Source organism: Coturnix japonica, chromosome 1, assembly GCF_054131305.1.
Source record: "Coturnix japonica strain WE chromosome 1, WE-NBRP24, whole genome shotgun sequence".
NCBI lineage: Eukaryota > Metazoa > Chordata > Aves > Galliformes > Phasianidae > Coturnix > Coturnix japonica.
This window is the reverse complement of record NC_140663.1, coordinates 75,584,688-75,606,436: the sequence shown is the minus strand read 5'-3', so window position 1 is coordinate 75,606,436 and position 21,749 is coordinate 75,584,688. Positions and strand designations below refer to the sequence as shown.

Below are 21,749 nucleotides of genomic sequence, written 5' to 3'. Positions count from 1 at the left end.
GACTTTGTTCCTAGCAGAGAGTGAAAGGAAGAAAATGAAGCTGGAATATAAACTACTTATGAAGTACCTTTTACCAGAAAACAAAAGGAAAATGGAAAAAAAACAAACTAACATGATTCTGCTTTATTTTTATTACTTTACGTCCATGCTTTGGAAAACAAAAATCAGTACATCTATATATGTACGTGTGCGCATATCTGCATGCTAACTTTACTGGAACAGAAAGAAGGAAAATGAGTTGATCTTAAAAGAATTGAAAAATGTGGGACTTGAATTCTCTGACTTCAATAGTGTTGCAAGGACTTGGACTGTGACAGATACTGGCATATTGTCTCGTTGTGAATGAGAGCTCCACTCTGAAGCGTCTCTGTTCCTAAAGAGCAAAACACGCTACTCATGAGGCACATCTGAAGATTTGGGATTTGATGTGTTATTCCTGACCTCTTCCTTTCCAGTGTGCATTGCCTACCCTGTCAAATGCCTGGCCTGCTACTGACCTTTAATTTCACAATAGGTTCATGTTGACAAATCACTCTGAAATGAGATCAACACAGATACGTAACTCATGCTATGATAGAAACAGAAAGGAGTTTTCAAAAGCTGGTGAGCACAAGAGATTAGCAGAAGTCATTATATATAAGGGAAGCTGCACATTCAACTGTTTGCATGTTGGGTTGTCATCTTCAAGTACCACATTATGATGCTAAAACACCTTTTTTATTATTATTATTTATTCCTAAAAGCCTACTACAGTTTTGGGGTTTGTTTATTTTTTTGCCTTTTTCTTTCAAGTAGTCCCATACTGTCAGTTGAATTTTGTTAGGCTGCCACCTCTAAGATGAAAGACAGAAGCAGGAATACAAGTGGGACACAATACTGAACAATCGGGGGGTAAATGGGATTTTTGGTTATTCTTAAACACTCCCGATCTTTCCTATTGCCACAGAACTCTTATAGGAACAAAGAGGAGATTTAGGAACTCAATTTCAGGGTGGATTATATGATAATCAATTTATGCTTCAGAGGAAATAAAAGACAGAAGGCAGAAGGAGTTAGAGATGACTGCCCATAACTAAGGAATTTCAGTCTTCAGCTTCGTACCCTTAAGAAACCCCTCTAGCAAAGTTTCCTTTTTTTACATCGCTCTTTATGTTATGGGGTAAACGCTTAAAGTGATAATTTAACCACAGAATGTTTGTATTAAACACAGGCCTCCTGCTCTCTAGTTTCTATAATTTATAACAAAGAGTTTATTAAACACAACTCTTTCTGTCTGACATTCAAATCCATCTCTGCAACACACTCTCCCCTGGATTTGCGCCACCAAATGAAATGCTATGGAAAAACAAAATAAACCAAAACCCTGCTGTGGAAACAGGACATATCTAGTTTCACATCCCCTGCAGAGAGAGAAACAAGACGGAAGTAAAAAGCACCAAATGGAGCTCGTAAAGCTTCACTCTGATCTCAGCCTCCACGTTCTGGCAGAAAGCACCACCTAAGAGATGTGCTCTGCTCCAACTGACAACAGCCTCTGATTACAGCGTGAGCACAAAAATATATTGTCTGTGAACAATTACCCTGAGCAAACTCTGAATAAGGGAAATCTGATGACAGAAGAAGTGGAAATGTGGTGGGAGGTGGGCTGATCGGCCCCCTTCCTTGCCAGGGCTTTATCTCATGCGCCAGCCATCTGTAGTAGCTGGGCCTGCTACCACAGCTCGTGGCCGCCTCACAACCTCCCTCCTGCAGCCTGCCTGCCTCTCGCGGTGCGGACAGGTGGGAATAGCTGTGCCCGTCACAAGCCTTCCACCACAGTGGGAAGCTGTTGTGGCTCTGTGACAAAACCAGATCCTTTCCACAGGACATATGCATCAATTTATGCTCGCTTTCCTTGTAGCACTCTACATAACAGTGTACAGGAAGAAAGGAACCTATTCTCACCCATAGGTGCCATGCAAGGCAACCGGTGTTCATTAATTCTCTTCATATACACACAAAGAAAAGTAAGGGATTTGTCTGGAAGTCACTGCCCACAACTGGAACAGATTCCAAACATTTTGAACCTAGCATGACTTACTTAGAAAGATGTACACCTGTGGTGTCTTTCCAGTATTTCTTCCGTCACATCACTGAGGACAGCCAACAACTCGAAAAGGGCTGTGATCATGGGGCAGAAGTTCTTTTGGGGAGAGAGTTACTTTTACACAGCATCCTTAGCACTCACATACATACAAACACAGATGGTAGAGGAAAGTAAAAGCAAAAATCCAGACACGTCAAGGCCACCTCAGGATCAAGCAAGCTGCCATCTTACAGGTAAAACTGCTCTGAAATTTAGGTAGGAAACAGCTCCTCTGCAAGAGAGCTGCAATAATGCTTTGTCCAAATGTGGGAGATCCTCTAACACAATGTATTGCTGAAATCCTTCCTGTGGCACCCAGAAGATCACATCCACTTCTGTAACATTGAGTTTAATTAATTGGTGCATTTAGCACTTTCTATATATTGCTTGTTGGGCTTTACAGGAAGAACATACTTGAATCTCATATCATAGGATCGCATCTGTTTTACACTCTAGTCCCCTATTCCACTGAAAAGACAGCGATCTGCTGTGATTTTTTTTTAATTTTTTTTTTTTTTTTGGCTAATTAATTCATTTGAGACTATTCCTTAAATTTTCATTTTAATGCATTTTGGGGTGAGGGTATTATTAATCACTTCTAAAGTTGTTTGCAACTGTCACAGATTATAAGCCTTTGCTAACCTACATATATATATACATTTGTTTATTGTAGGTATGTTTATGCATGTGCGTACATATATTTACAAAAATACTAAAAAAGAAAAAAACAAAACCAAAACCAAAACAGCTTTCTAACTGCATCTTTCTCCCTCCTCCCTTCTCCATTCTGAACAGGTTCCTGCTATCAACTGCTGGAGTGTGCTCACTCTACACCTAGAGCTATAATTATTTTGCTTTAATTTTACAAAACCTTTTGTTCCATTCCCACGAGCCCACCTGATCCTTATATTACACTTGCTCTATTAAAACACTCATGCAGAACAAAGCACAGTTGTACTGATTCATAAGTAACTCGCCCCCCAACCCCCTTCTCTTTTTCTTTCTTCTAGGCTTACACCTCTGGCTGTAGTTTCATGACACTGTTTGTAATGTCAGTCCACAGTCCCATTTTTGCCTTTTTCCTCCTGTTTCTTTTAAACCTTGTTGTTTTTTTTTAATTTGCTTAGGGTCAAATTTCACTATTGTGTGCCGTTGTTTTGAATTGATGTTATTCTCAGTCATTTTATGTTATGCTCTTTGGCACAACAACAGAAATAGTGCAGAGGGTGTTACGGAATTTATTTGTTGTAATCAGACTCTAGGATTATTTTTTTAATTATTATTATTCATACAGTACAAGCAGCAAGGCTAGCCCCACATTTTTCTGAAGCAAATAAAAGAGCATTTTTAGCTCAGACTCCAACTTCAGCATACCATATATACTGGAAAAGGGCATAAAAGCTTAGGTCGAGGTAATTCCTATTACCTGAGCATGGCCTGCATACACCACCAGGCTTTACAAAAGACTAAGCATGCTGGCAACACTTGCAATAGGATCCTGACAGAGGTAGTGGGCATTTCAGAAAAACTAACATCTCGTAAATTATTGCTGGAAAAATAGGACAGAGCCTGGCTCCTCCATAAAGATGGAAACAATAGAAGGGCTTTTTCATCTATTTGTCCTGTAAAACAACAGCTGAGACAGCCTTTATTTTCTGACTTATAAAGCGCCAGGCATGTTGCTAGGACTAAGCAATGGATAGACAGTAATCAGCCAGAACAGTGAGAAGTGGGTGCATATGAAGAAAGCAGTAGCAAGAGGCAATGAAATGGACTTCTCGGTAGCCATCTTTTCAAAATGGGGAGCAAGACATTTGGCAGTGCCCTGCTGAACAACAAAGCTGGTAGGTGACTACAGGAAAACAAACTGGGTGAGGGTGGAAGAGAAGGTAAGAAGGGGAAGGGAAATGGTGTGTGCCTTTCTTCTGACATGTCTAACAATGGTGAATACTAATGATTTATAGAAATGAAAGAGAATAACAGGGAAGAAGGTAAATGTGGCAAGGCACAGAACAAACACGGCTGTAAGGGGTACAAACGAAAGTTGCAATTTACCAAAGAATAACCGTTCTGCACATTTTATGTAGCATGTCAAATCTATCAGATATTCTCTTATTAAATCATCGTTCTACAGCAACAATCATTCTCTCAATCAATCCCCCGTGTTGTTAACTCCTAGTAATGACTAAGTTGGCAAGAACTGATGTTTACGTATGTTTTAAAGTCCTGATAACTGCTCTGTATATTTTGGAAGGTAAACTTCCTTTACATTTTGTCTTTTGTTTTTTTAACCTGTTTTTAAAAGATGGATGCATTCGATTGGAAAATAAAATTTTGTAACACACACATACAGATTATGTTAGCTCAGGAAATTGGCAGTGGGATAAGAACAAAACCATTCACCTCCTGATTGCTGATTCAAATCTAGCCCAAGTGAGATAGTCACAGAAGCTATAAAACTCCCATGGTGGCTTTGTGATTTGATATTTATTTATTTTTTTAAATGAATCTCAATCAACTTTAGGCCAAGAACCAGAATCACAAACCCACTGCCTCAATGAACATTAACTAGCATCACTGCACACAGTGATGTAAGAGATCCCAAAAAACTAAACTGGTCCATGAGAATGAGTTCCCACCTTATTGTGGAAACTTACCATTAAAAGACAAGGTTGGTATATATGAATGTGCAGCACGAACAGAGAAGTACACCTCTTTCTCTATCAAGCAGAAAACAAACCAATCCCCCTGTAATCAAATCAGCTAAGAGTTGTACTGTTTACCTGAAACATGAACTGTTTCTCCAAGAGATCAGGAGTCCTAAATTTTCCTCAAAGCTTCTGGTTTGATAGTAAGTCCCTGTATCATTTCAGAGCCAAGAGCAGAGGATGGGAGAATTACACAGATGTTTTCTATCACAATTATTGAGGAGGATGCACAGCAAGTTTATACATTCCTTACCCCTTAAAATCAAAGGGGGTGCAGACAGTAACCACAAGCTTTGGTTATTCTTTGGTCTACTTCTCCTGCCTAGATGGGAGGAACAATTGAGGCATTTAATTTTGCAGAACACTAACCCTGAGGAGGGTTGTGCTGTACCTTTTACTTTATTACGGACATGACTGGTTAACTGATGATTAGGAAAGCTGTTGCACTAAACAAAAATCCTACTACAGCCAACAAAACAGAGATGCTCAAGCATATTCCCAGTGGCTCTTTCTTCTAAGGAGTATAAATCATCGGAGTCCCTCAGGAACTACTTACACCAGTTTCCTCCCTTAGATATGTTTGCTAACCTGAGGGGCTAAAGGTCTCAGGACTCAAGAGTAGATTTAAGATTTCCTACCATCTGTGCTGAAGTGTAGCCAATGCAAATTCTACCTTCAGATCTGCACTCCAGTGCCTCCCTGTTATGTTTCATTTCACACTTATGATCTTTATTCCTTAGAAACAGGAAAAATGCACAGCTGATGAGACGTTTGCATGCAGCTTGAAATTGTTCTTTCAATGGATGTTGCTTGGACGTGCACTTTATGCAAAGGGAAGCAAGATGAGGAACAGAACTGCATTTTAAATGGACAAGTATTCCTCATGCTACTCAGGGACCTGGGGAAACAAGTACTTCTCTTCAATGTTTTCAGAGTCATCACAGATACAATACGAAATAGTAGGTGAGAAGCTGAGATATTTTCCTCTTCCTTTGCTATCTATTCATTTTTCCTAATTGAACAAATGTGGGTTTGAAGGTCCTTTTCCACAATCACAGAATATTTTAAAAGGAATAGCCAAATTTTATAAGGATACCTGTAAATACATAAACAAACATACAACTTTTTTATGCTTCCCTCACAGAAGTTCTAGTAAACTGAATGAAAGAATTTCTAAAGGTACCTAAATACAGAGAATAACTACAGTTAAATTCAGCTGATAAACTGGAAGGCACATAAACAACAGACAATAATGATATTGAGAATGTGGGGGGAAAGCACATCTTCTATATGAGTTAAAGCTTAAGATATGATATAGAGAAAGATTATTTTACTTAGGAGACGTAAGGTTATTAATGCTGGTCCACAGCAGAGAATTCATATACACATTGCATCTTTTTAAACCTACAGAAGCTGTTTGAAGTCTGTTTTGGGGAATCTCCAGAGTGAACCAATTTGCCAAGGGAACCTGGATGTCTGTGGAAATACACGTTACTTGAAGTCATAAATTACAAGATGGCTAAATCTACTGAAGCACAGGATCAGTACTTCAGTCCAATATTTAACCAAATATATTCAGTCCAATATTTAACCAAAAATAAAAAGAACTCACTCTCAGAATGCCCAGTAGATAATTTCAGCTCTCATTTAAGAGGAAGTTTTATGGGTACTAACTACACTTCAAAAACCTCTTGTGAACTTGCTTGGTGTTTCTGGGAGAGCAGATAATACCAAGAGAACTCAAAACCTAAGTATGCTTCAATCTACCATGCCACTTGCCACACAAGAAAAAAGGGAGTGCTAGAAAAGCACAGAAGCAGGAGATCTGCACATCTCTCACACTGAACTACTATGTAGTGTGATGCTGTCCATCTACAGTCTGAAGAGTAGATCTGGGCTCTCATGAGTCTTAACCTCTGAGGAAGCTGAGATCCCTTCTGAGAGCTGGTTTAACCTATTTAATAACTAACACATTGAGCTTATAAGCACTGGGACTTAACAGTCTTCTTCAGAGACTACACCCATGTTGAAACCTCATCATCATTTTGTGTAGCAAGTGACCCATCAGCTTTTAGAGTCTGCCAAGAGTCAGAGAACACAGGTGTTAACCATGACAAGGTGTTTACCAGCATAAACATAAACAGTGTATGTGGGGGGTAAGGGGGGGAAGTTCATATATTTCCTATAAGAGATGGTTTCAGATGAAGAAAGAGTACCCAAAGACAAGATGTCAGCATATACAGATTCCAGACCCAGCCTTGACATGGTATCTGAGACTAGATCGGGATTTGTACTTTGCAATCAGTTTCACATGTTCTAATTAGTTTCTCAAGCTGCACAGAGAGCAGAGGAAGTTCACTTAGACATAAAAAAGGAGACAATAGTAAACTTTTGAAAAAACATTATAGAGAATAATTGTGCTCTGGAGGATTTATTTATTTACTAACATAAACAGTACACACTGAGATAACATCTGGCGATGTTTACTACAATGAAACCCAATCAATACTTCCGTCTACTACAATATCTGTCCGCAAAACAGTCATTCCTCCTGGCACTCACAACAAATACTCATCTATCTATTATAGTACTCTTTGTCAGCAAAGAGAGAGGTGATGACCTTAATTCTGTTTGAAATCCAACAGAATACAGAAAATCGGATGTACCTGGATATAAAAACAATGTTGGAAAACCAGAAAGAGATGCAGCTTGTAGCATGGCAAGATTCATCCTTATAGCATTTAAACATGCAACAGATCCCATACACACACACACACACACACACACACACACACACACACACACACATATATAATGAGTCTAGAGATTTAAAATTTGGGCATTCTTTTACTTCTGCCAGTAAGCTAATGAGCCTCTTGTTGCATTTTAGAGATACGAGTAAAATCAGAAAGTTTGACTTCTTGTTTCCTTTTAAAGTCAGAATTCAAAAAGAAGCAACACTGGGCTTTTCCACAGAATTGAAAAGTCAAAAATGAACCCATCAGAGTTTCCACGTAAACCCTTATATTGTTCCATATTTTTGTATTTGCATTATTACTTGTCCCTGTAGAAAGACTATGTTCTGTGTCACTGAAGCAGTCACTAAGCATTACCTTAGTACCTACTGAACCTTTACCTTTCCTAAACCTGTGCCCCTTCCAGTTTAAGAAACAGATTAACATGCAGTGTCACGCATCACAACGATTTACAGGTAATGAACGTCTAAGTAAAAACTAACAAGGCCACACAATAGATAGAAAACAAAACATACAAACAAACCCTCTGATTTCTCTTCACAAATTTTTAATTGATACAACTTCTATTTTAAAAGTCCAAAGAAAAACAACATGCCTGAATAAAGTGACTGTATATAAAGTAAATGTACGTTTGCCCCTCTTTAATTTCACATTTTGCTATCTCACTCTGCAAGCTACTCCTGTTTGTACAGGGCCTGAAGGTAAAACATGACCTTCTGTGCTGCACCAAATCCTCAGGCAAGAGCTATGTTCAGAAGATATTGTAGTGATATGTTACCCTTTTCCCATTAAAGAAAACAACTTCTCTTTGAGAAGATAATTGGGGTTGTAGTTATGAAGTAGAGAGAGCAGAGAGGCAAGAGGACACAATTTGTTTTCTTCTATTCTCATAGAGATCTACAGGGCAGCGAAGAGCTCATTTTAGCCTGGACTAGTAAACTGATCAGTGACAGTAAGCCTGGAAGCAGAGAAACCTGAGTGTAACAGCAGCCCCTATAATTTGCACTAGGTAAGATTTGCATTAACGTTTTCTGTTTAGCTTCTTACAGTTTATTGCTTTCTGTCCAACTGCCGTTTTACCATAACCTAAAGTTCTTCAGGAAGTGGCCATTAAGGAATGAACTACGGAAGAAGCTTAACATTAGAGAGATAATTGTAAACTGGAGAAAAACACAGAAACGGGCCAGTAGCAAAAATCCCACTAACATAATGGGAGGCCCTACTTAAAGGACAATGGATACCATATATCTTTATTGTCAATCGAGGCAGACAAGTGCTTGAGCTAGTTTTAAGTGTGAAGACTGGGATTTCAGACACGTGGAACGGGCTCCATCAATTTTTCTAAATTTAAACAAAGACAGGCCAGCACGCACTCAGTTTTGAAAGCTCAACATTGAAATTATCAGCACGGGAGTCTCCATTTGCAGATCAGTGTCAAGAGGAGCAGAAAAAAACAGATCGAGGCAGGGACTGGGGATTTTACACCTGGTTTCATCACAAGCGGGAGCACAGCCCAGCCTCGCAGAGGACCAGTTTATCTGAACTGCACGTGGAATTTGCCAGTTTCTCCTCAGCTCTACAGAAGAAAGCTGTTCCGTGAGATAATAGTAAAGATGAATAAGGCGAGAAAGGGGAATAATTTCTAACCAATATAGTCTGAGCAACCTTCACAAAACAATTCCAGGTTTACCTGCCACCCCAAATTTCAGTCATCTACCACTGTCTCTGGGTAGCATTAGGGATTGGGTTAGAGGTAAAGTCCTATCCCATTCAGACAGCGGGATAAAGGTCAAGGAGCCACAGCAGTGAGACTCAGTGTACTGTAAGAACAGATGTTTGTGATTCCTATGATCTCATCAGGGAAAAGTCAGAAGAAAAAGTCCATCATCCCTTCTAGACTTCCACAAGAGCCTCCATGTGTAATCACAACGCGCCTCAAAGAATCATTTCAGCATTAAATAATGTCTACTTTACTGTACAGAATATTTCTTTTACAAGATTTTCTAGGTATAAGGAGCCTTAAGGAATAACTACTGTATGGTATAGATACATTCTAAACATTATGACAGAAAGAGTGTAAAAGATTTTTCGAAAGTAAATGCTTTTAAATGTAATTAAATAACAATAACGATAATCACATAGCTGTGCCTCTGACAGTCTGACAATGCGGGGACATCAGAAATGTTTTCCACTATCAGAAGCCATGGGAAATCTATGTCTTCCTCCTGCTGCTGAAAGGATTGGGAGATATAAAATGTGTTTTAGCAGCTGATAATTTCATAGAGTGAAATTTACCTAACACATCTGAAATTCTGCAGGACAGTAATGACAGAAAGGAGAACAAGATCCTTTCTGTTTCAGTATAATTGAAATTATACTTATTTTTATTATATAATTTCTGGTAAGAAACCGCACCCGTGGAAGGATCACCAAACCTTTATCCTCCAGGCAGCACACTTCACCCAGTGAGATTCTTCCCTTTGCCCTCAGTACTTCCTAAGTACTAGACAAAGATGCTACCTCTGGGCTTTCAAATCCCCATAGAGCCAAGCATTACGTTACTACAGCTAGCTTTAGAGTTCCTATGATAGACCTGTATATCACAGCAAACAAGTATCTTCTTGAATTGCAAGCATGATCAGAATAAAGGCAGAGGTAGCCGTGTAGAAAAGTATTTCCTTAACTGCACACACAAGGAAAAGAAAGGATGGGAATTACTAACATGCCAAGTTGCACCACAGGAAGAATGAATAAATACTATCATTCTTGGGGTCAGTATCATACGAAGCACCATAACAAATCCAACAGCACACTCAGGTGCCATTCATGAGGATAAATCAGCACGTGCAGGAGCCCTGTCTGTTGAGTCAAGGATTTCTCACTTCTACCTATGTTGTATTTTCTATCAGGATGACAAATTAATGTAAATCCAAACCCTCCTGACCACTTGATTTCTGGGTTCCTTAGCATCCTCTCTCTGCATTCCTTAGGCTTCTGTGATGTCTTCCCATTAGAAATTCCTTCTGGCTGTTGTATACATGTAGGCAATAGATGTCATTTGCACACTTTAGACTGCCCAAACAATAATCACGTTATAGTTGTTTGCTTCAAGAATCTAGCATCATTTGCTCTAGAAAGTTGTTCATACATAACAATCAGATGTATATTAAAACATGGTAAGAGACACGACAAAACATATTGTCTTCCACACTAGAAAAACTTACGGAAAGAAAAAGGAAACTGTGAAGAGACAAGAGTTCACCTCTCTCTGGCTCAGACTCCAGCAATGGTGTCTGGCAGATATTCCTACTGGATGTCTGATCTTGCAGCCCACATTCATGGGGACTGTGTCACTGCAGCCTACATAAACTGCCATTAAAGCCTACATAAACTGGGACTTCAATATATAAATTGGTTCATATTGAGAGAGGACATGCAGTGATCTGATTGCACAAATCCAGTCATCCTGGGAAATACAAATGGGAAGTTTCTTCTCTTAAGAGTCACAGGACTCTTATCACCTATTACCAGTGTTAGAGGTGGTGAAGTAAGTCATCCACTTTACTAAGTATTTTCATTATTCAAAATTCCCATTTTAACAGCACATGAGTGGAAATAAATTCAGTAGAAACATTATGAAGAAGACTCAGAAAAACAACCAACCAAGCCCAACTGCCAAGGAAACCAGTGGGCTCATGAATGTATCTTTGACTCAGAGATGCCATCAGTATTACTAACACAAGCATATTGCAAAGCCAGATATTTTTCCAGTGGCCTCTAAAAGCATAGAGTTCCCCATCAAGTGCTTGTTACCTCCAACCTGACTATCTTGCTGCCATCTTCTGAATGCTTCTAAAGGAGAGCTGTACAAAAAGAAGAGGGAAGGAGCGAGAACTACGTCCTTTTAAGTCACAGGATCACCGGAATGCTATAGGATGATCACATGCACAAAACAAATGATTCCTTTGTCACAAGGAAACACAGAACTGCTAAAACACATACGGAGTCACAGCATGTCCTGTCAGAATTTTGAGGACCCTCCAGAGCACTCACTGGCACCGAAGCAATGAACAAATCAGCAGTACAGTTCTGCAGATGATTTATTTAAATAAATAAAATAATAAATTAAAAATACTCTTGATCTCTTCTGTGCCAGTGGAAACTGTTGAAAACAATAGATCAATTTTGACACAACTGAAATTAAAATCTGTTCTAATCTATTATTTAGATGCAGGGGCAATGACGGGAAAGAGGGCAATAAGAAGAACCAGATACTCGATCGTAAAATTCAAAGCTAGACCACTTACACTAATGAAGAAAACAGATCAGAATTTTTTGGTATCTTACATTCATCAGACTGCCCTACATCAGATGCAGGAATTTAAAATGATTCAGTGAGAGTCTCCCCAAGGGCGCTGATGTAAATATGGAATAACCACAATGCTTTCCTGTGGAGTTCCTCCCGTTATATACTGATTTAGCTGAAGAATCTCATTTTGGAAATAAGAAAATAAAGAGTACCAGGAATCAGAAAAGGCCAGCCCTGTGTTGTTCTTTTTCCTCTTCTGTAGTTTGTCTAATGACATCTCTGCTCTTTATAATCTTTATAATAGTTTCTTTATATGATATGTGCTTGATATGTGCGCGATGATCTGTGGTCTCTCCTTTGTCTTGGAGTTAGATCAGCAAGTGCTTCGATAAATGGAGTTAGAGATTTTCCACTGCTACATCTTCAGGTGCTGAAATACTACAGTGTTTTACAACGTACTGCAGTATTGCTACTCAGGGAATCAGTAGTGATATTCCCATGACTTTTTAACGTGAGTAAATCACAACCATACTCCTTTATATACCAAAAACAACCACACACTAGAGAGCCATTTTCCTATCTTCACCTATTGTGGCCAGTATTCTGCAAAAACAAGGGCTGCCATATGCAATAAAAGTCAGTTCTATTCTTGCGTACACTGCAATTGATGGTCTCAACATATAGAACTAGAAAAAGCACCACCCCGTGTGCTTTTTCAACAAAGGTGATAGACTTGATTGACAATCATTCCCAACTCCTCTCTGTGCTATGTTGTGAACAGGACTGATTAAAACCAACCTGAGAACTAGAAATGTTATCAGGCTGGCCAACTGCATTCTGAGATTGGCAGTCTCACAAAGTGAAAATATCTTTCAAGGATGTTTGCATGAAAATTCAGAAAACTGAAAGCTCATTATCTCCTGAGAAATTGCTTTTCATACAAAGCTTTACTTGAGCTCCACTGCATACTTGCACCTTTAAACTATCTCCATAATCTCTATCACAGGCCTTTGTACCAGCCTATACCTGGACTGTTTCCATTCATCCAGCTTCTCAAAAACAGGAACTGAATCTAATCAGGATTAGTACACTGGCGGTCAAGAAACCATATAGATGCACAGTAACCAAACATCTGCCTTTTGGTGGATGTATGATTCCCTCCCCTGTCTTTTCTCTAAAAAAAGAAGGGTCAAAACAAAATGCTGACAGCCCACTGAAATCTTTGAAGAGACAGTACGGTTTTAGTTATGAGAGGATGGAAAAATGAGAACCCTAGGGATCTTTTAAGCTTTATTAACCAGGAATGTACTAGCCACATACCAACATTTCCAAATGGTATGCTGAATCAGAGAAATGCAAGAGAATAACAAAACTCATCTAAGTCCAGTCTTATGGCACGCTCCTGAGGTGGTTTTGCAACCCATTCCTTCAAAAAGAAACTTCCCCTGCTTCCACAGTACCTAGAGGTTGTGTGTCCCAGGGTTGTACTGCCTATACAGGCAGAATATGGATCTTAATATGTACCTTGGTAATTTTCACTGCTCACTGAACTGATTTCTTTGGGTCTTTCTCCCAGAGGACATGAAGAACAATTAATCACTGAGCTCCTGGTTATAACTTTTCACTCACTAGTTTTTGTTTTGTTTTGTTTTCTTTTTCCCTGCTTAATATATGCAATAAAAAGAACATTTTTGGAAGCACATGATGCTTCTATGTACCCTTCATGCCCCTGACCCAGGTAACAATCAACCAGTTTCTACTTTCTCAACAATTTTAACACTAGGACAGTTTTTGCTTTGGCAAACATTTATGACCTCTCTCTGTTTCCACTGGGGTTCCACAGGTAGAAATCAGGGCAGAATTTATCCCCATGAGTTTCTGGATTAATGCCTTGGTATAGGAGGGGGAAAAAGGCAAAATTAATTCTCTTTGTTAGCACTAACACAATTCCTCAGCGACAGCCAGCCCCAAGACACTTATCTTTCTTCAAAGAAGCACACTTATATACTTATTTCACATTCAAACGTGTCTTCTCCAATGCAGCTACTCCTTCTGCATCCAAAAAGGTCTTAGTGAACTATTCAGGGTTCAGATTTTGTCAGAGTAATGGCAACTAGGAATGTGCAAGGCTCAATAACACTCAAATTAGACACGCAATTCTAGTTAAAACAGCAATTTATAGGAGGAAAGGACAGATCCCGTATCCATCAGGAAACACGAGTTCTCCTGTGTTGTGAACATGGTGGGGTAGCTTGTTTGTTGCTTCAAAATTCTTCCTTCATTTAAAAGTACTGCTTTGATGGACGAAGCCCTGTATGGCCTTGACATCCTGACGTTACACATGCTGCATGCACTCTGGGATGCCAGCTTACTGTGTCACATTGGCTTGGGTTCTGCCCGTTCCTTTCCTTAAGCCTGCAAGCTCAATTGAACTTATGAAAATTCAAACTGTCTTCTGTCTGTTTCATACATCATCAGCAAACAATCAGTAGACAAAATGAATTTGTTCTCTCTAATTTTGAGGCTATATGAATGTCTCTGCTGTATAATACAGAAAAGGAGAATAAGGTTTGGTATGCAAGGTTAATTCAGCATGGAGGAAAGTAGCAAAAAAAACGGAGAGAAAACAAACAATAAAATACTCAACAGTGGGGAGAGTGACATGAGAAATACTTCTATAAATTGGAGTTGGCCTTGATACCTTTGAGTGATGGAATTAAACAAAGGCACAAGTGAGTTGTGAAAGATCACCTCCGTGAGTGACTGCATCTCCATCCCTCATGTTTTGTCTACACAATACATTTATTAATGATAACAATGGTTACTATTTCTCCTCTAAGAGCTTTGCAAAAACAAACTCAATAACGTTCACAGAGCTGCATCAGTACTGAAGTCGTAACCAGACTGAAAACCTGATCTGCTAAACAAGGTGCAGAGAGGTTAAATGATTAGTCCAGAGCCACCCAATGAGCCAGCATCCACAAAAATTCAAACTCCAGACCTCTTGGTCAGTAACCAGACCACAAGGCCATATAAGATTGAAACTGAAAAAAACTCTCTTTTTTTTCCTTTAATGTGTTGTATGTCCCTCTTGTCCTCAGCCAATGGCACCTAAAATCAGACAGCTGTAACTAAAAGCATTACTCTTAAACCACATTCAGCGCATCTCTTGTGTAAGTCTCCAGGTTGTGAGGACAGAATTTATTTTCTTCCACAGACAACATGCTTTCCCCACTGTCCAGTTCTAAAATCAAATGCATGTTGAACATCAGCAGAGGTAACTGACTCCTCTTACTGGACTTAATCCTATTTTGGGTTAATTGCAAACAGTGAGTACTTAAGTACATCTTTAAAGTTAAGTATTTGAATAGACTCACGGTTCTCAGTGGATCTACTTGCCTATTAATCCACATAATTTTAGTACATAGTTGATCTGACCACCCAACATAAAAAGAATCCAGCCCACAGACCTTTCCCATTAAGAGTCTGCCTGCACTACATTTACAAGGCTGTGTTCTTGTGCAGCTGCCTGCCAGATGTTCACGTGTTGTGAATCTGCATTTTCCTGCAGTGCCATTTATTAAGTATATATTTTATAGCAGCTGAAAATTTGGCCCCTTTTTCTATTAATGACTTATTTTAAGGATATCTCTACCTAAAACAAAGTTCCAGCCTTCAATTAAAACAATCCTGATCTCTAATAGAAAACTAGCAAAGCACAGCTTGCTTTTTTTTTACTGTTTTCAGGTTAACAGAGGAAAGTCATACTTGAAAGTTTACTTCATTAAAGATCTCAGAATTAGAGACACCTGATTACAGTAAACATACATCTGAGAGAAAATAAATTCTTAAAGCATATTATCTTCCATAACAAGGGTACCCCTACAGTTACACAAGCACAAGGTATAGTAAGAGTCACAGTCTCATTTTACAGCATACATGTGCTTACATAAAAAGTTTCCCCAACTTATTTGTCTCTATTACTGGCTGTATGCCAATGCTACACAGTTTAAGAGCAGCCAGGAGTTTACAGATGGGGTATTATTGGGGAAATAAAACAAACGAAACAAGAAATTCAAAAATTAGACGCTTGAATCTCTACTTCAGGGAATGTAAAGAAGAACCGAGCAGAAAAGAGATGGAGTCACGATCCCCAGCTCAATTTCCAGTTCAGCCCTTGATTTACTCTGGTCTGGAGCAAGCTATACAGTATTTCTGCCTTGATTTTCTTCTTACCCTTTAAAGGTTATTTTTTTGTTTTTTTCTGCATGTGAGTTCTGCACTTGTTTATTTATTCCTCCTCCTAGATTCCCATCCCTTCCTTAACCAAAAAAGCCTATTCCAGCATCATCCATGAGGTCCATGTATCTCTACCTGGTATTTTGCATTAGGGCTGTCTATGCAGGATTTACTGACCATTTGGATTCCAAGGATTCAAACAACATGCTTTAATTCAGTTCTCACTCTGCTGTTACATTTTGGAAAGAGAATTACTATTGGTTTCCAATAAAATTTCTCCTGGGTATTCAAACAAAAAAGAAAGACAACTTTGATATTCTGCATTTCTAGATTCACAAATGTCCCCTAACTTTTCCCCTTGCTCCTAACATTTCCCTTTAAATTGTTGCTGGACCGAACAAATCCACCAGTGTTTGCAGTTCATGTCACCTTTTTAACTGCAAGGTTAACCTCTCATGTCCAGGGAAGCTGTTCATGGCAGATATTCAGCCGTGATGAGGCGAAAACGTTAAATACAATTCACTAGCCACAGCCCGCAGTTGATGCACAATATTTAAGCAAGACAATGGCGTGGCCCTTGCCAGTAATGTAAAAACACAATGGAGTCGAGCCAGAATGGCACAGTCTGCCTGCCTGAGTCATGCTTGGTGTTCCACGCTGGAAGGGGCATGCATTAGCTGCCCACAGTGTACTGTAACCTTCAGCTAGTTCAAACTAAATCATTAAAATACAATTTAAAGAGAGAGAGAGAAAAAAAATAATTGAGGAGATAGAGAGTTAAGGAAAAAAAACAACAAGTATGGAATAGTTAAAATACTTTAATAGTGAAGTACGAAAGTAGCACTTTGGAAAAAGACGCTGGGTTTCATTATGGACTGCACATTTTGAGCTCAGAGAAGAAAACAAACTGACTTTGCTTTGTCATACTCCACAGCTTTGCACTGTCAAACTAAAAAATCGATTCTTTCTTATTTTCAAACTCTCGGATTTTTACTCATATATTAGTTCATTAAATTCAGAGTATCTGAATCTACAGCAGTTCCCAGTCCTCTTTTACTTGCTTGTTCTTCAGAAGTTCCAAATCTTAATTATTTACCCAAACATATTCGGTAAACACATTCTAAATAAGGGTAGATGTACAATCTGCCTTGCATTTATGGAATAACTAAGCCCTTAGAAAGAGGCTTCTTTCTTACTGAGAGACACAAGACATTATTTTGACTGTTTTGTTGTATCGCAACACAGATGAATAAGGCATCTCTGCCTTCATCTACGTCCTAAAGCAGCCAAAGCCTCCTGTGATGTCATTAGAAAGATGTTCCATCTTTTTTTCTTATCTAAGGGACATTTTATGACGACTACAAAAAATAAAGAGAATAAACTATATTTTATGCTATGAGGAACCTTCTGCTATTTTCTATTATCTCCACTCCAAAGAGCAGAAATCCTCTCTGACAAAGCCACAGGAACCGTACGTCAACAGACACACACTATTCCTAATAATAATCAAATCAAAGCGAAAAGGAAAGATCTATTCAGGGGTCTGAAATTAAAGATCTGAAAGATTCAAGTTTAGTTCTAATTTTCAAATAAAACATCCTTTGAACTTCTAAATCCTATTCAAGGGGAATTTGACCTTTATCCAAGAGCAGTTACTGTGCTAACACTTTGGATGTATATTGAGGAAAAATACTGACAAAAGGTACCGGAAAAGCTTTTACTTACAAGAATGCAGCGCAGCTTAATCTTTTTGTTTTTAAGGTGCAGTGATTTCAGCATCTACAATGTAACTTCAGGCAGTCTGAAAAGAAACAGGTTAAAATCTCTTTCAGTTATAATTGGTATTTCAGATTTAATTAAAAATTAAACTTTCATAATGTTTCACCATCCAAAGCAATGCATTATCAGTCAAGCGTAGCCTTTTTTTTTTCTTCTTCTTCTTTTTTTTTTTTTTTTTGTTAAAAGAAGCTCTTCCCGGAGTATTTTACAGTGAAAGAAGAAGGGGAATAAGGCAATTGAGAGTAGCAATGCATATTTCTACAGAAAAAATATATATCTGAATAACTTGGAAAGAAGCCTTCTGCCACTTAATTTTAACCATCAACCCTATACTGAAGTAAAAAAGACAAAAAAAGCATCGCAATTAAAGAAGACAGAAAAACACCGTCACATATCAGCAACTGTGAGGGGGAAAACGTTAATTGCTGTAAAACAAGGACACTGTTTGGACCAGAACATTCGCACCAAAAGGGAAGATGCGGTTTTACATAATGCCAGCCAACATTCTTTTAAAAATCAGCTCTCCAGCATGTAGCACTTCAGACTGTTGCATGGAGGAGCAGAAAGACAAGTTCCAAAAGAGGAAAGCTGTTTTTAAAGTGCGCGAGGCAAAAGGTCCCTTGCACTCATTTGTTAAGGGATATGAAATAGCTACTCTCGAACCTGTAAGGCTTTGTATCATGTAAAGCAAAATGTCATTTCACTGTGCAAAACAAATGATTAAGAAGTGGTAGTTATAGACAAAGCATTTGAATAAATGCAAAAAACATTTTTTTTCTTTTCTTCCAAAATGCAGTTGGAATGACAATAAAACTCCGGGGGTTACACCATAAATATGAGTTTAAATGTTAGACTGGAATTATAAACCTGTGGTTTTAATTATATCTAATTATAAAGGCTCCAAAACCAGAAGAAGTGAGAATAACAAAAAATATTAATAATAAATTAAAACTATTTTGCAGTAAGTTGTCAGGATTTGACCTCATAATAACAAACCATATAGCTATATACACAGACACATGCAACGTAGCAGCAACTCATTAAAGAAACAAATCAAAACTCAGCTCAGATTTTCTTTTAATAAGATGACAGCAGACTTTTCCTAATTTGCCCCATTCAACGTCAAAGCTATTTTCCTCACTGCTGCATTCTGAGACTGAGCCGTGAATAAATTCTGGACACGAATCTAATACTGATTTCAAACGTCCCACAGTCTGGGGGCAATTCCTCACTGAAGTTTTATTTTTGATCCCCTACGAGTAAAACAAAAAGCAAACCAAAATTAAACCCGACATAAACACAAAGCAGCTCTTCAGGCTTCGGTGTTATATAACCCTCCCCATTCTTTCCCCAGAAATGTTAGCAAGAAACATGCTCTATCACGAGATACGCCGCCGTGCAAACATGCTCATACATACATGTATCCTACAAACACAAGTGAGCTCAGTTATTGCTGGGCTAAAGTCTGTCACAATGAGCTACATTAAAGTAGACAACATTGAAGGGGAGAGCACAACAAGCATCACCAAATCTTATGCACAATGAAACGAAACCTTCAGCACTGAATTGAAAGGAATAAGATTTCACACTCAGATTTCCTAGGACAACACCTGCACAGCGCAGCCTTGCATGAAATGTTTCTCAAAGTGTCTTGGCAAGATGAATCATCTGAGAACCATGTTCCTTGTTCCCTACACTATCTTTACATTACATAACTTCCCTTCTTTCTTCTGATCAGCATCTAGGAAGCCATACAGAGGAAGGGGGAAGAGACCCAGACATAGAAATTGCAAGTCCATCAGAACCAGGCAACAGCACAACCATCAAACGAGTGCTAAAAGCTTCAGCCTCTGAATTTCCATTTTAGTTTTCCTTCCCCTTCCTACCTTACCCCATTTTCTAAAATCTTAAGGACTGTAATGCTGGCTTGCCAGCTGGGAGGGACAGGGGCAGTGGCATTTGCAATCCAGAGCTATTTCTTTTAATGAATGCGATGAAAAAGTGTCCTCAACTGAGAAAACAAAGAGCATTCACCAAGGGCGAAATGTATCCTCGTACAGAGAGCCAGCATACAGGCTGCACCACTGAAGCCCTTTTCTGATGACCTAAATAGGAATAAATTGGTGCTTGGACTTGATCACAGCAAATTTTGTCCAAAATAACCATTTTTATTGTAGAGAATGAAGAAGCATTTTGCCCTCTCCTACGAAACTGTGAAGGCACAGCCCTTTCTCTCTACTGACAGCTGTTCATCAGCGTGTTCTCCAAGTAGTATTACCCCAAAGTCCTTCCTGCTCTGCACACATTCTTCTAATTGAAAAGGAAAACAAAGGAAGGCAACATGTAGTGCTGCCATTTGAGCTCTCAGCAGCAGGGCGTAAGGCTTGCAGATGTAGCTCTCCCTCTCCTTGAAACAGGCATAGCTGGCACATGCTACGAGCCACCAACTAAAGGAAATGGAGCCTCATGACACTGTTCCAGCTGCCATCTTGAAAATCTGCAGTGAAAAAGCTGGAGTTAACACAACATCCGACACACAGTGTTCACAGCCAGAGCGCTGCAAGGAGCTGCTTCAGCTACAGGTTGGAGTTAAACCCAAAGCACAACCTACAGAAAGCCCTGTTAAGCACAGAACACCAATCACTGCAGTCTTAACCATATCATTAAATCCAAGCAATTTGTGGTCTCAAGATGAATAACTTAGCCAAGTACATATGAGCAGGAGGTTGAAAAGGAGGTGGCTTCTTAGCCAGATGGCTAACACAAGTCAACTCTCCTGTCTTAAAGGAGAGCCTTGTACCCTTAGAGAAAAGCAAGGAACCTGGCTTGAGAACAGCCAGTCAACTTCTGCTTGGGAGAAGCCCGAGAACTGGAATTACAGGAACGATGAGTATGAAAATGAGCTCCATTAGTGGAGCATTAACAGGATGGCAAGTGTTGGCTCTCAGTAAATGCTTCAAAAACAAATCACAGGAAGGTAAACATGTTTTGATGATTTTCTTTCATGACTTCTGCTTGCCATTAAATTTATGCAGAGCCTGAAAAACATGAGAGCAAAGCTACTGACTGGACATGACTGAAGTCACGTCAGCAATATTCAATGAACTACAGGCACATGTCGTGTCTGTCTGGCAATGGAGATCTTGTTCACCATTTCTGGAAGGACCACATTCACTCAATCTAAAAATTAAGTAAAGAAGAAAGAAATCACTTGTTACTAGAAAACATTTCAGGACATCTTAGCCTTTTGCAATCTGCTTCTTGGCAGCAAGGAAGTTCTGTAAGGGCTTGATCTGTCTTGAATACCTGATGTCAACTGGAGGAGGTTAATAAGAATCACATGCAGTGGATTAGTTATGGGGTCAGAGAGGAAAAAAGGGTAGGAGAAAGCATAGTGCAACATTTATTGACATATTTTCCATTTCCTACATAGAATTTACAACATCAATCAATTGATCATTTTCCAAGTACTTGATCATATTGTTTTTTCGCTTCTAGAACTGCAAATAAAGACAGTACCCCAAATAACTACAAACAAAATGTGAAATAAGGATGTCCTTACTCACTGAAAAAAAAACACTGATTATATTAAGAAAGCCCCTTTCAAGAACAAAAGAAAGAAAAGAAGAACAGAAAACCCATTAATTTTAAGAGAATTTTCAAATAAGCTCACAGACCAGTCAAGAGAACTCGTTCCTGTTTCAGAATCCAAATGATGGCTTAGGGTACAGTCCAGATTAGTTTCTGACCTTTTGTATCTGAAAACACAAAGTCATGGACTGACTTTGTCACAGGAATCAGAGAAGGAGATCTACACTGTACAGGCTCACCAT

At 38.9% G+C, this 21,749-nt stretch overlaps 1 protein-coding gene across 17 annotated transcripts in view; it reads right to left on the bottom strand.

The window, feature by feature from the left end:
• ZBTB20 (zinc finger and BTB domain containing 20) overlaps window positions 1–21,749 on the bottom strand; it is a 432,215-nt gene that overhangs the window by 283,317 nt on the left and 127,149 nt on the right. For 15 of the 17 annotated variants that reach the window (XR_014945328.1, XR_014945329.1, XM_085545034.1 and 12 more), the window contains exon 4: window positions 17,863–17,938. The exons of the other annotated variants lie outside the window; for them this stretch is intronic. The gene's annotated coding sequence lies outside the window, so the exon portion shown is untranslated. The remainder of the gene's footprint in view (window positions 1–17,862; window positions 17,939–21,749) is intronic. 17 annotated transcript variants of the gene reach the window in all.